Genomic DNA, 16,697 nt, shown 5'->3' with positions numbered 1-16,697 from the left:
ATTAATGATTATTTCATTAATTAACCGAAAATTAAATAGCATTAGCATTATTGAAGGTAACGTACATTTGACATTCGATTAAATTGATTATATGCAACAGGTATACCTTTATCAAGTTAATTCATCAGAGAAAGCATATTAGATTTAATATATTGTAAATGTAATACGTATATAATACGTATAATACGTATACATTTATACAATTATACATTTACAATTATACATTTATACAATTGTTCTTTAGACATTTGAACAGAATCAATCAAACTTTTGTCACGTGCGCGCAGTAAACAAATATGTATATGTAGAAGATACATTTCCATAATGGAATTATAATAGAACGAACTATTTTCTAATATTTACTTGTAATATTCTTCGAATAGGAAATATTGAATTGCAATCAACGATTTTAATTGATTGCAAAATCAAAGAATCTAAATTATAGATTTTACTGTCTTTGATAAATTTAATTTTAACAATGTTAATAATTGAAATAATGATCTAACTGCTGTTTCAATTAATTCGAAACTTAATAATTTAATATCGAATATTGGAAACGTGTGACAAGTAAAGTTCTTCTTTAAAAAACCATCGCGGGCATAATATTAGTTCTCCAATAAGGTATTTGCTTCACTTCGAATTTTCATCCTTCCTGCCATTATGTACATCAAACTGTCGACGATGACGACCCACTTTCCGGCCAACGATTAATTATGTTGCAGCTAACCGCAGCAAATGTCCTATTCATAGTTTCCGTTGTCAGATAAATGGTTTTGCGTTATGATTTTTTTCTCTCCATTATCCGCGCTTAATGGCTACTGGCACGGGTGACTGGCTTCCAAAAATGCTTCTTAAAGCCGCGGAGGAAACTCTCGGTAGGACGGAGGCTATCTATCCTCGGCTTGCTTCTCTCTCGGCTTTTGCTCGCGGCGGTACCCTCCACTCGCGAAGTCGAAGTCGAAGCGGCGCGCGTGTAATAAAATCCGAGTCAATTAACGGAACGTCGCAGGGTACCATTAATAATCCTGCAAGCTCCGGACGTCGTCCTTTCAGGAATCTCCAGAGGAGGAGATACCGGCGGAAGGAGGAGCAAAGTAACATCCAGCGCGTAGGAGACAGGATTTCACAGGAGGGAAGCTCGCGATGCCGGATTAAGAACTTCCGGCACCCTACACGTTTGCATTATGCGGCAGGTTCCACCATCTATATTTCTTGCCGAACGTTTCTCTACGTGTTATTTCGCATTTGCCTCATATTGTCGCGGGAATGCAAATTCGCGGATGAGTATTAGATTTGTTGTTGACAGGTTTTTCTCTCTCTCTTTATTATAGGATGAAATAAACCGATAGCGTAATACGTAATTGAGTTTGCTTTAGCAGGCTTTAAATTTATGATTGAACTGGTATATTAAACAATGTAAAGAATTGCATGTAACGGTCTTCCAATTAATTATTAATGATTTAAAGATAAATTCCAATGTGTTGAATCAACGAGGAAAATCGAAGAATTTTTATATATTTTTCGACACGCGGATCTTTCGTAAGTCTTTTAGTTTTAACTTTGTTCTACGCACGTAGCGTTTCTTCTCTTTGGGCATTTCCTATGCAAAAAGTAGTCGTGAGTCGTTGCTCTCTCCGGACTTCCTCAAACTTTCCCGACATTTACACATATGCAGATGTACGTACGCGAACGCGCGCACACATGCACGCATTTATTTGCCTCTCGTAGATACGAGTATCTGCAGCATCACCGTAGTTTATCGATTTCGCTTCTATTTCCTTAATCCTAGCAAGTAGGAGACTTCCTATTTTCGTTCGAACCGTTGTTAGATCTCTTGTTTAACATTGTTATATACAAATTTGTTCTCAATACACTTTATAAGTTCGAGAAGTATATTCTTAGTGTGCTAAAGTGTGTACAAAGCGCCCTTCAATTTCAAATTAAATTCATATAAAAAGAACAAAGAATTGTCTATTTGTCAAGGTTATTTTAAGGTATAGGTTCAACAAATGTTTTTTAAACGAAAACTTTTTAAATAACAAAAACTTTTTAAAATCTTAAAAAGCAAGTTAGAATATAGTTCGATTTCATAAATACTTTATTTATTTAATGAAATTTTGCTTGCTTATCTAATAACTGAATTTACTTGCCTAATAACTGAAGAATTATTAATCTTTTTCAACAATAGACATTGATTTTTCTATTTTTATCCGATGTAGTTATCAACAAACAAGCAAACAAAAATTATATTTAATTTATCTACTTTATTATTCAATGTGTTTCTACAGGCTCTGCCACATAATTAAAAATTTATTTCTAATTAATTTCTGTAAAATAATTGATCTATATACTTTTTATCCGTAAAACAGCTCAAAGCTCTTGCTAAGTGTAAGTAGACGCGAAACTAGAAGCACGCGATTTAAATGCGACGTTCTCCGCCCAGTGACCCGGATTGCTGATGTTTCGAAAGAGAATTCTCGTGTTCTCGGTTCTATAATGTATATAAGCAACTGCGGAATACGGAACAAACGCAGGCATAGCCAGTAGTCGGCTCAGTATTCGAGAATGCCAGAACATACGGACGAATTGCAAGCCGTGCGCCGTGTGCCGCGATAAGCGTCGAAAGAGAATTCTTGAGACGTTTGTTGCATGGCGCGCGACGCTCGACTCGCGAGTTTCAGTGATACAGGCAAAGGATCGAACCGACAACGTCATTATAAGCTTTCACGCCTGAAAGAAGAAATACTTGCCATATCTTGCACGGCAATAATAAAAAGAAAGAATGTGCTCGGAGAACAGATCGGAGAACTAATATTCTAAAATAAGTAAGAGTATATATATATATATATATATATATATATATATATATTTCCACGGTCGCATTTTAAATGCATTTAAGTATCAGCCAATTTGGTAAATGCTATTAAACAATAAATGTCTCATGAATTTTAAATTTATCCCTCGTGTACTGTCAAATTGTCGTACCGTTAGACGATTCTTGATTATGGAATAATACAAATTGGATATTCTCTCACCATTTAGTAATTTATAGTAGTTGATACAGAAATAGGAGAAGTCAATGCTACGTATTTTCAGCCTCGATAATCTTTCTACAACAGAAAAGTTTAAAGGTCTCTACTAACCGCGAAATTAAAATAGCTTTAAGGAAATCGCGTAAAAACGTCAAGAAGGGACTGTAAATCGCGAGGCCGCTATCGGCAAGTACCGTCTCGGCGCCCTTGTTTTCCACTCCACCAAAGGATATGCCACGTCCTCCTTTATTACGCGATTCATTTCCCAGGACGTCAGCATAAATCCAGAAATATGGTATCTGCCAGACTGCAACCAACGTCGCGCCCGCCGCGTACACCGTGAAAGCGCGCATGCAAGTCGTTTCTCCGATGTGTATACATTTTATCTGCCACTAAACGCTCTCGGGGCTTCCGCGCCGCTCGCCGGTATAGCGCCTCGAGGAAATTCTCAACCCTGCAGCCTTGCCGCGCTCGGTAACCGCGGGACAAGCACGGGAACGAGTATGAGAGGAAATGATAAACGCTACTTTAGTGAATATAAAGACTCGCGTACAAACATTTCGTACTTTGCGCACATTAATCGCGCCGTTAGCTGTTGCCAGCGTCAATGCACGGCTATTCATTCGTGCAGCCATAGCGCGTTCATATCTCGCGATTTTTACGAGCTGTAACGACCTAATAAACTCGTTCAAAACAATGATAAGAGAAAAGCCCGTGCCATATTATTGATATAATTGCTTGAACAAGTTTGTTGTTGAGTGGGCTAAAGAGTGCAGTGGCTCAGTGAACTAGTTGGCTGCTTGGATAAGCTGGCACCTTACCAAAACCTTTCCCGAGAGAGAGAGAAGGCAGAATTAGTTTTAAAGTTATTATATTAAGATTGCGTTCTTTTTTAGCTAATTGACAATTGATTTCCGCGAAAAAACGTTGCAAATTATTAACAATATGTCGTAAAGCATAGCGAAAATTAATCGAATAAATAACGAATTTCTAATAACGAATTTTTGATGAGACTTTTTTCCGACTGTATTTCACTACGAAAATTTCATCGGGTGTATCGAGTTCAAGGTACATTTGTTTGATCCACGGTTACTTGCGTGACGAAGTTGTGTGACCTTCTTCGAAATGCAGCGCCGATGCAAAACAACATCAATTAGGGCAGCGGTACGATGTTGGTCGCACTCACTCGTTGAAGCGGCGCTCCTGCAAAAACCTTTTAATTAATTCTGCTCACGACGCGCAAGAACTAATGCGGCAGGTTACACAAGCATTACTAAGTATGTGTCTACGGTTGCGCGCGGCAGCCGTGCGTTACGTTTCAGCCGTGGAGATTATATAGGCATTAAAAAAGCGTTTAACTGACGTGTGCACCGGCGTAATGACTGTTTCGCACAATTTCGTTATTTCGATAAAATTTTACGTCGCGTAATTATGCGTCTTTACCGTCGGCCAATCGGCGACACGACGGGTCGGGTAATGGAGGAATGCGACTTACAGCATAACTCATTACATCGCTTTGAACTTACGGCCTTATCTAGACGAAACAATAACCTCGCGCGACATAACGGGCTTTTATAAGAAATTTTAATTTTCTTGAAGACCACGACCGTGCACAAGAAATCCACGAAAATTAACCGTCAGCTATTTCTCTTCAAGCTGAGAACGTTCATGGAGTAAACTTTAAAACCAGATGTAGATAAACGGATATTTTTAATTATGAATTGTTTACTTGACATATCTTTTTATTTTGTAGTATAAGATTTATTGTATATATACGAATATAATAATATGTTCGTCTGGAACATGAATAATAAATTTATCTCAAATAGTTTTATTTAAATTTACAGAGAGATAGAGGAAGTAATAAATATATAATAAATAAATACGTATGTGTGCTCTAAATATAAGTAACAACTATTTTCTGTGTTTGGACTGTAGTTGGATATACTTCTTAACTGCATATATAACGTTATAATTATTCAGATCTTTTATTATAAAGTTGTATGTGTATTATACGTATATCACTTTCATATTCTTAGATTCCTTTATAATTAAAATTAAAATTGAAAATAATAAATTCTGTTAGCAGAGAATAGAAGTCGTTAAAACTTTTTGTCGTTACTTTTCGTGTACACGAAGACGAGCTATAAAGAACAGCACTGTATGTGAAGTATCCTAATTAAAAAATGAAAGAACTTCATGATTTTATATTTATTGTTGTCCGAGTAAATTAACTTTATTTTTTTCAAGAGATGCAATCCTCGCACGTTTATGTATATGATAGCTTAACAAGAATACATAATCGTGACAATATATTTGAACAATATAAACATAAGTTGTCATATTTTTTGAAACTTGTTAAATTAGTATGCTTTCTATTTATAAAGATATATACTTTTTATTTTAGTCATATATTTATATATTTCCTCAATCTCAAGATAAAGATGTTAAAGATTTAATAAGAGTTTTATAATTTATCTAATTTTTTAGATAGCATTTTTTAATCTAAACTTAAAAGGATCCTAAACCAAAACCCGAACTTCGAAAATGTCAATAATTTCAATCGTTTTCTATGTATACCTATATCTTGTATAAACAAGGATAGAGATAAGGATAGACAAGGTTATAGTGCACCTACATTGCACGATAATAACTTTCTACGCATAACTTTTTTATTAGAAGTCTAAGCCTAAGTCGAGAACGGTATGGTATTTATTGATGTAATCCACCTTTCACGTTGGTCTCATTTTCTAACAACAAATTGTAGAATTTTTATAGGAAGCAAATGTTGTCACGAGTTGACATTTTATTATCTACATTCCTGAAATTATTTTTGTTTTCGGTATAAAATCGAATAGCATGGAAAGTATTAGTGCATATACTTTAACTTTGAAGAAGAATTTTTAAATCTATAAAGCCAATAAAAAGATATGCGCGTATTTTTAAAATATCAGTATTACAGACGGCTTTTTTTACACAGGATCTCCTTAATTTTAAAATTAAATGAAAATATATATATGAAAAGATATGATCTTTTTGACTGTTTAGTTTTTTTGTATCAAGAAAAGATCAATTTCAAGTTTATCAAAATGTAACTGACTACTGACTCTGCTCATGTCAAATCAAGAGGACAGGCTGGCTATTGTAACAGATGATACACCATTTATATTGCATGAGTCAATTTTGTACGAGCTTTACGTTCGCAATACCTACTATAGTAGCATGTAATTTCGCAAGAATGTCACTTAAAAGTTTTATGGTGGAAAAATAGGAAACAAGCGGAGCTTCTTTTCAAGCACGCTCTTAAGCCATTTTCTATTGTTCTTGTGATTACTTTTGCGAACTGAATGCAATTACGCATATCTGATGTGTTTTTATATTTTAATGGGCGAATTTTAATAGAATTACACATTGATAAATTATTTATAAATGCTTATATTTTTTTGTTAAATATAAAAGCATAAGAAGATAACTGTAAATTTTATGAAAAGTAAGATAACATTATCTAATAATATGATTAAACAAATTTATTTATTTAATAATATTGAATCTCATATATGTAATATTAGAATATTTAGATCGTCTCTGTCTTTTATAAATGTCAATATAAACGTAAGAATATATTAGTTAAACAGATTATATTAAACATTTCAATAGTTTATACTATATTATATGAGTAGAACAGAGATCATTCTTATTATAGCGGCATTTCGATATTTACTGCCAGTACTGAAAATCTATAGTTTACGTCACATACATTATTTTCAGTATTGATAGTGAATATCGAAACGCAGCCTAAATCAAATATAAATAGATATTGAAATGCTAAAAATAAAAAAATAATTATAGCATTTTTGCTTATGCTTAAATTAAAATATTTGCTTCTGTGAGAGATTTATAAAGAAGAATATGAATAATAATAAATGGAAATTGCATATTATATAATTCTTGTATGCAGTTAACAATGTAGTATAAGCATCGCACGTTTCCCTCTGCGATATACTTATTACCTATGTGTAGTTAATTAGCGGGAAAAATTATTATCCCCCCCCCCCAACACAATAGATGTCTTATTTGGTCCATGGATGACGTAAGTTTTGGCATATGGGAGATGTTTACGTATCGTCGAGGGGATCGCTTCCATGCGCGAACGTCCTTCTTTAAAAGTTTTATAGTGGAAGACTTCCCGGCGCCACGCTCCATTGCTCTATATTGGAGGAGATAGGAAAAAAGACCCTTTACGTTGCCGGTCGAATTGTTTGCTCGTGTACGGTAAATTAAACGTCAAGGACTAGATACGCGTCTAGATACTATCACTAGTAAACTGCAAATGTTTGTACCCCAGTGACAGACTTCTGTTCCAATTTCTGCTTTAAACTTAAGACACTAGCCGCGAAAATTTGCCTCGAGCAGCTCCACAAGAATTAGGGAAGTATTATTCAGTCGGAAATTTTTAAAAGTTAGACTTATCATTTCTGCGAAATTTCGGAAATTTACTAAAATTCGAGCGACAGGAGAAATATATACGTTACAATGTGACATATACTTTGATATAATTGCATTATTACTTTGAAGAATGCGAGATACGGCCGCGCAACAAAATTTTCAGCCTTGCGCGTAACGAAACCAAGCACGCTATTCTGCATTTTACGAATACGAAGCGTTCTAATTGGACAATTTGATTTAATGAAATTATACAGTTATATTGGAATATTTTACTATAAAATGACAACGATTTTAATTGGCAATTTTCCTTCTGCTGATAATAAAGCCATAAATTTTACAAAAATATCTTGGCGGCATTTTACCATGAAGATAATTTTTACGTTCCACAAACTATATCTCGCGATACATAGTAACATTTACATAAATACCATTAGAAAATCATTACGTGGACATATTTTTGAATTCGCTTCACGAATAATGTTTGACATTATAGATATCTTCTCGATTGATCGTTCATGACTTAATATTTAAGATATCATGATATAGTGCAACGTCAGTCTTTCGAAGGAGACGTTTAAAAATAGCCACGATAGCAACTTGACGACAGAAGACCGTTAGACTGTCAGCTCGGCAGCACTTACTAACGATGCGACCAGTTAAAGGGGCAGGTACCGAAAGTTTCGTCTCTCGGGACAAGGGCAGCTCGAAATTCGGGGATAATAATGACAGTGACAGGGGAAAGAATCGTATCAGCCGAACGTTTTCTTCTGTTCATCGTTATCAGAAAATTATATCTCCAAAAGATTGCTTTATATAATTACGAGTAAAAAGTAAAAGTAGGCTATGAGAGTCAAATGCGGTTATTAATGCGAGAGCTTATGTCGTGTAACATTCAATTAACAATTCAACACAAACCGCTCGTTTCGAGCACTCTATGTACTTTGAATCATCTTCAGCGATATATCTCGATAATAAAAATATAAATTCAACCCTTTTTTTTACTCGTTAATTGTAATATCGAGAGTCATTAATTGGTCATTTATTTTATATAAATTTGAAAAATATGAATAGCTTTCGTTATTATAGCCCGTTGAATTTCACGGTTCAGATACATTTTTGCATTAATATTTTACATTCATGTTTTTATATGAATGTTAAACGTACGTTGTATAATTTAAAAATTAAAATAGAAAATCACAATTTTTTTACGATCATATAAAATAAGAATAAGAGTATGGTGTAAATTTGTAAATACGGTAACACGAATATAATTTTTTATTTTACGTTAGATTAAATAAGATCATTAAATAATATCAAATTACGACAAATTATCCAGAGGGGGAGACAGTAGAATAACAATCACGATACGGGAGTCGCGGGTTCTTTCTCGTAGCGCGTGACAAATTGGTTGGACGGATTTACGATCCCAGTGGGAGAAAAAAGCTGGAAAAGCGAGGAGGCTGTCGGAATTTTCGTAAACTCTCGACTCCGGCTATGGCCGAAGTGGCTGCGCGTGAAGGCGACGTCGCGATCTTATTAAATTCCGGAATTCTTTGTGTCGTCTTCCAACTGTTTTGCAATATCTTCTCTGGATAGCGAGTCGAGGCACAATAAAATATAATAAAACTAAGAATATAATATAAACAAATAAATATAATATAATCTGCAGGAAACTTGTTGATACATAATGCATGCAAATTGCTAATTACGATTTAGTTTTTTTATACAATTTCTATTGTCTTATTCTGGAAGCGTGTGGCATATCAAAACGCGTAAAAAAAATATTGTTCGAAGAAAATTAAAAAATTGCATTTGTCTCTCCGTTAGTCCTTATATATTATTCGCCTACTTCATTATGGTTCCCTTTCGTACCGTTTAGGCCATGGCACGCTTTGTACGATTGTACAGGTTTAGCCGAGTAGCCGCAGGCACAGCCTTAACAGCTAGATTACATGGGCTGAACCAATGATTAATCAAACACTCCGATGTGCAACGTAGTAACAATGCGCCGCTCGCCGCTCGGGTGCCATTAGACGTAGGGGTTGCGGTCGCACGGTTAACCTGTGATTAACCATGTACCCCGGGATAAACATGGGCTCGTCGACCCCACGACCAACTTCAAGACTGCTCTCACCATCGAATTCACAATGAATTAAAGCCCGCTCGATTCCGATATCACCGCCATCGATGCAACCGATTAACAAGGCGCCGCATTCTGGAGCAATGATCCACGAGTTGCGACAGTACTGCGGCCACTGCGAACATTGTTGCGGCCGTTTTCACCAAACTCAATTAATTGCAATCTTAGTTTAACTAACTTAACTGATTCACCCTATTTTATTCTTATTTGCTATTGTACATAGAAAAAAAGAAGTAAATCAACACTGATATACTTGTACATACGCAAGACTATGTAATCTTGAAATGAGATTATATTGCGTTAAACAAAAAAACTTGGTTGAATGAAGTCATTTATACATATAGTTAAACGAAGATTTATATAGTTTAATCAAGAAAAAGAAGTTAAAATCTTGCGAAATATAAAAAGTTGAAATTCTTATAAAAAGATTATATTTTCTTGCGTATATACTATTTATCAATTATATCAGTGTTGATTTGACACTTTTTTCTGTGTAGGATATAAGTTAACTTATATTTGTCTTATTTATATTTTTAGTTAATTTCGAAAGTCGCGCGTTAGAGCGCCATGCGTTAGACCGAAGCACTGCGGGAGAAACTAAGCGAACGAAAAGAGAGGAACACAGCTCGCGTATATTAGCTCGCGTATAACAGCTCATGAATAACAGCTCGTGTATATCGTCTGGTAGTTAACACATTTGAACTTTGTGAATTCTTGTGATGTTACAAATTTACACCCTCTTTTCTACACTCTACGTAGGCATGTTTATTATGATTAATTTTTGACGTAGATTGGTTAAAAGGATTTGCCCCGAAGCAAGGCGATAATAAATTCTTTATAACAAGGGAACGTATTTGCTCTCATCGCATATTAGTAACTTTTGTCATTATTCGTCATGTCTAAAACGAGCAAATTAATATTCAGCTTTGGGAAGTCAGAGCAAATATCAGCATAATGATGCGTGAAAAAAACAAATTTTCAATAGTTAACAACGCATAGACATTTATATTCGTGGCGACGTCTGTCCGCTTTCGTGAATAAGCGGTAACAGCATCTCGTTCGTCTCTCCCGATACATCTCATTTATCATCGACCAACGTGGAAGTTTTTATTACTCTCGATATAACGGGAACATCATCGTAAAGGCGGAGGAGTTAAGAAGGATCATAGAAAGGAAATCGAGCGAGACGAGAAAAATAAAGCGGCGTCCGTTATTTTTTAATAAAACTTGCCCCCAGATCGCTTTTCCCGCTGCCCGCTTTTCGCCGGGCGGAAGTTCGTTAGATTTCAGCCAGCCTCAATTTCATAAAAACTCGTTAAAGAAAAAGGTCGGGGGCCCAGGAATGCGCGAGTGGAGAGAGAAATATTCGCCCCCGCGTTTACGGTTGGCAAGCGGCCGCGTGGAAAGAGCGCTGCCAACTCGGTTGCAAACAAGCTACATCGTTATCGTCAATTACACTGGCGGATTTGCCGATGAGTTGGTGAAGTAAATTTATTAACCCTCTATATACGAACGAAATTATTTTTCTATGAGAAAGAAATGCTGACTCTGCTTAATGTAACTTGAGCAATAATGAGAACTAATGTATTTTTATCTTATTCTTTAATTCCTCTTTCTCTTTTTCTATTTCTTTTTCTCTCTTTTCTCACTATGACATTTCAAATTAACAATGACGATATTTCCTTATTTATTCAATAGGTAAATATGAACGTATTAAAAAAAATGCAAATAAAGAAAAAATTAAGAACTTAGTTTTTTACAAAAATACGTTAAAATTTTTCTGGTAAGACTGGAAAAATAAATATTGGAAAAATAGAAACTGGAAAAATAAAGAAATGTTTTCCATGATTTTGAAAAATCCATTATAATCTTTTTCTTATCCAAGTACATCTATTTTTTTGAAGGAAAAAAATAAGGGATGAAGTTATGAGAACTGGTGGAAATTAGTTATTGAGTAGATACCAACGAATTTTCTCGTCGGAACTTTACATGCGCGCGTAATAACTTTTTTACTACTAGAGAGATGAAGAGTGAATAGCGGACCATATCCAAATTTTATCGAGGAATTTTCTCATGTAACTTAACTGATGTCCAGCAGCTTGACTAGATTACACGATTGACTTGAGGACAAGACGTTTGCTTTATTCCCGGCATAAAGTTATTCCGAATTTGTAAGGCGTTATATAAAGTCCGAAAGATTTAGGGCACTCTGTCGCTCGTAAAACGCTCTGTTTCTTTTTTCCGAGTCGAAGGATCACTATAAATGTTATTCCTACGTTCCTTTCTTGAGAGAAGATAGTCGGAATGGAAATATAGCGAAACAGCCGCGAAGGGAAGCGCCGCGCCGCTTCATATTTTTCCGTTCGCAGATTTGTCATTGGCTTCGTACGGCATGGCCCCACGAGACGAAGAAAAACCGGTGTAAATATCTTACGGAGAGACGAATGTTCTTCCGTCGCAGTTGGAACTAGTATACGAATTCCGCGCGGTTTGATTTATGACTACGCTAATGCGCGAAATATGAAGAAAGTCCAGACAATCATGTTTCCACGTTTCTGTTGCCAGTTCTTGGAGAAAATACGAATTTTATTAACGCAATGTGGTTACGTCTGGGCTTTCTTTATGAGACTTTGATGAGAGAAGCCAGAAAAATGAAAAATAACAGTACGTCATATATGGAACGCATTAAAAGTCGCTCATTTGCTGACAACTACAAATTTTTTGACGAATTTAGAATAAATTTTCTGTAATTATTGCTTTATAAAATTACAGTTCACATGACTTAACTTATAAATTTATAACATTATAAATATCGTTGACAATTAAATCATAAATTTCTCAAGAGTAAAATGTAGAAATATGGAGGATAGAAATAAAAATTGGTTAAAGAAGAAGGAGACATGGAGTGATGAGATAGATAGTACAAAAATCAAGATACTGAGGAAGCTCTGGAATGAGAAAGAGATAATAAAAGAAAGAGAGTAAGACAGGGATAGGAATAAGTTTAGTCTTAGGGGAATGAATGAGAGTGTGGAAGGTATGAGTGTGTGATAAGGTAAAATTGTAAACCAAGTCTACTTCTTGGCAAAAAACTGAAGTTAAATAAATTATTATTATTTATCTTAGATGTCAGTTTCAAAATTCTTCAAGTTATAATCTCAATTCTCAATTCGTCACGAGACCTGTCATTGACACAGGAACGATGCTAGTGGCAGGTCACTCCGCGTGTGTCCCAAGTTCGTAAGCCTCGTAGCTGTATAATTGTTAATTGTTATAAATTACGCATCTTCATCTGCAATTTACGATCTTGGATGGCAATATATGGAATACAACGCGGGGCATTTGCGAATCGTTCAAAAGACAAACTACCGCGGGCGTGTTTAAACGATAAATCTCACGCCCGGGGCCGAAATTAGAAACAACGTTGCGTTCGTAGGCCGACAATGCCTTTCTCGTCCGGGGAGCAGGCCGCGATTTCAAATTCGCAACATCCGGTAGAACGTTCCGTGAATGCCGTGCTTATGGCTCAATTAATTTCAATGACCTGCAGGTGACACAGGCTACTTCGACAACAATGCTGCGGCCCGCGGTCCGCTCGCGATTGTAATAGTGACGCTCGACTGACCGTCGCCATTGCGCGTACAAAAACAAGACGAATAGACCGGCTATCTAGAGCAGATAGCCACTGAATGGATCCGCCTGATCTACGACCTCGAAAACCGCGCCACGAATGTCGTACCTATCTGCAAAAAGCTTTCGTCTATTGGATGCGCGGAATCTTCGTCCTTTTAATTTTCACGAGCGTAATCAGATCGATCGATGTGATAGATGACGTAGAGCGACATTTAGGATCCATATATATTTTTTACGTTTGTAGAGATATCTCACGTCACGTAAAGATATGTTCAAAATAATTGGAGAATTCATTTTATTAAAATATATGAAAAGTCAAATATCAGAGCGATGAAGTTAGCGCGAGAGTTAAATATTATATCGCAGTCCCAAATAAATTGAGATATAATACGTCTGCTTAAAAATATTATAAATCAAGTTGTAGTGAATAATGAATCGAACTTGCATGCGAATGATACGGATTTAAATGTTAAATATTATATCCAGAACCCCCCCTCCTCATATTTTTCTACAAAATACTGAACTGAGATCTATATATTCTTGAAATCTTCTCGTAGCTGTTATGAGCAGATTTTTCCCCAAAAAATTATAAATAATTATAATCACAAATTTTTACAGAATTACTTATAGAAGAAGTATATAATAGTGGAAGTTATAGTTTCTTAGATAACCAAGATTTTTAAATAATTAGGAATAGTTAATAAATGAAACTGAAAATATTTCTGAAATGCATTTTAGATATTAGTTACATTGAATAATTAAAAGTATCTTATAAAACAAAGTATTTCTTAATCCGATACTTAATCCAATTCTTTCAATAAATTATTCGTATGCTAAGATAATTTTCGTGACACTGTCGTCGAATTCCGACACTCAATTAGCTAATTGAACCGTAAGCGAAATTCGTCCGGGGGTTTGTTACGCGAGAGAACGACCTTGGCGCCCTAATTCGTAGCCTAGGCATGCCAGGTGAATACGAATTTATAGCGGCGGCGAGAAGTTCCGGAGAAACGGCAGGTCTTAGGGGTGGTGAGCCGCAACGTAGGGTTGATGGTCAAAGCTTGTATTAATTACAACTGTCAGGCAACCGAGCGCGCCGCCGACTGGAGCAGAACCCCGTGCCAGCACTGACTTTGTTCCTTCCGAGTCGCGTTCCTTCCGACACGCAGTGATTCTCAAATCTAAGCTGCGGATTCGGACGATTAATCTTAGAATACGTGCTTTGACAATGAAACGCTGCAAAACGAAAGTAGAAAATAAATTTCATAAAATTTAATATTGACGCTGCATGAGCTCAGAAAGATTATTCGTGTATATGTTATAATATATTATGATAAATTTATACACAATTTACCTTACACATAACAATATAAATTATAAATATATTATTTTTTAATATATGACATAAATACGTAATAATATTGTACTGACAATGAGTATTACATAATAGGATAAATTTGATCTCTATATTATGATATAAGAAAAAATTATAATCCTCCTCTATAAAATATCTCAAAATTTATCAGTATATCCTAATCTGAAAATATTTCACATTATCGACTGTGAAATAAATGATTCTTGTCGATAGAAGTATTTCTCCAAATGGAAATATAATGATTCGAATGTGTTAAGCAACGTCAGTGGTCCCTTGCGGCAACACTGATGTTTTCGCACTTGAAGCACACGTATCAATCTTCCCTAAGTCACTGCTGTCTGAACCAATGGCCCGGCGCGAGGTATCGATCATTTTAGGGAAGGTATCAATCCACTACAAATAGCATAAAGTAAACAAAATATCTTGTTTGTTGGTATAAGATTCTTTTAACTAATTTTGCGTCATGATAAAAAAAATTTTTTTAAAAGGAATCACGTAATACGTACGAAAGCTTCAGCTTCAACGTTGATGTTTTTCGCTGATTACTTTTAGGACATTAGTTTTTAAACCTTTTATTTTCCGTATGTGTGAAATAATATAATTCGTCTTATTATGATGCTAAAGCTCCATTAATTTTATATACTGTGTTCTTTGAAGAAACATATCCATATTTAATTTATTTAAAAATAATGCATAGGAATTGAGTTAAAAACTATATCTAAATGATTTATTACTTATTCGCCATATTTATTTTCACATCAAACCACAAAGGTGCATACCACAAAACTATATTGTCATCCTTGTTATGAATGTCTTGATGAAGTATTACGCTATTACGTGGTTTCTTGATCTCTTGCTAATATTGTGTGCATACATACACACACACATGCACGCTACACGCGAATCCTTGTTTCCCTGTTCCTGTCGGATATGCGCAAGACGACGTCGCAAGGCAAACTTCGTGCTTGTAACTTCATTGCGCCAGCCGTGTCGACCTGAAGTTCCATGTACATAACACGGATAATATATAGAAGACTGCGTAGTCTTCCGAGAAATGACGTGCGTACGCAATTCACTACACAATTCATAATGCAAATTATTAAAGCTTTGGGGAGTTTTAAAACAATGCTTAAAAGAGAAATCAAGTAAATCACAATATCGCGTAATTAATTCACATATCTTTCAAGAGGATTGATCCACGTGATTAGAGATAAATCGATGTGCCCGCGTCTACCTTCGTGTAACACACAAGCTTATTATACGATAAGTATTTGCCTCGCGCCTTTTTCGATGAATTATAATTTCCAGCTGTCATTTAAATACATATATATATATTTCGCCGTATGCACAGTTAGTAAAAAATGTCTTCTCAACTTCGATGCTGGCACTCTCTTCCTTCTTCGTGTCAAGCTAAATCTTATTACTCACGATAAATCGATCTAACTTTTCGGTAGCGGCAATACGTCTTCGTATCAAAATACTTCTGTTCACGGCGACCTCTTTTCCCATCGGCGGCCTCCTGACTCGATTTCTTTCTCACCTACCCATCCCTCACCTTCCCGCGGACGTGCGCGCTCGAGGAGGGAGCTTGGGTTTGATGCATGGGGCTACTTCGCAACGTCGCCGAGAAACTCGACTTTATCAAGCGGCCAAGCGGAGCATCGAACCGACGGCCGATTGTCGGCATGGAAATTCGAATGCGATGAACTCACCGAGAAGCGATAGCCCCCGTCGATGTTACACGCGGGAGATGGAAAAGCTATTTGCTTTTGATCTCGCGTTAGAGTGAGTCGCTTTACGACGACGGGGCGCGGCGGAAAGATAGGTCGAGGAGAGAGAGTGCTTCAAGAAACTGGAAAAACGAGATCGTAATAACGTCGCGGTAGTTCAGTGAGCGATAAAAATCCCTTTTCATTCGCGGCATCCTCCCACGTATCTAGCGAGGAGAATCCGCGAGTTTAGTACTACCGCTTTTTTTTATATAGGCGAGTGTACATTATAATTGTTCGGCTTCTTCTTCGGTGGTAAATTGTTTCGTAGAAAATTGCATTTGTGAATGATTATAAATATA

The 16,697-nt window shown here is 35.9% G+C and overlaps 1 long non-coding RNA gene across 2 annotated transcripts in view; it reads left to right on the top strand.

The window, feature by feature from the left end:
• The window catches only part of LOC139812376 (uncharacterized), a 149,541-nt gene that overhangs the window by 44,999 nt on the left and 87,845 nt on the right, over positions 1-16,697 (top strand). The gene's annotated exons all lie outside the window — the stretch shown is intronic.

This window comes from Temnothorax longispinosus, chromosome 4 (assembly GCF_030848805.1).
Source record: "Temnothorax longispinosus isolate EJ_2023e chromosome 4, Tlon_JGU_v1, whole genome shotgun sequence".
Lineage (NCBI taxonomy): Eukaryota > Metazoa > Arthropoda > Insecta > Hymenoptera > Formicidae > Temnothorax > Temnothorax longispinosus.
Note: the sequence above shows the minus strand (reverse complement) of the source record. Positions and strands in the feature narration are given on the sequence as shown.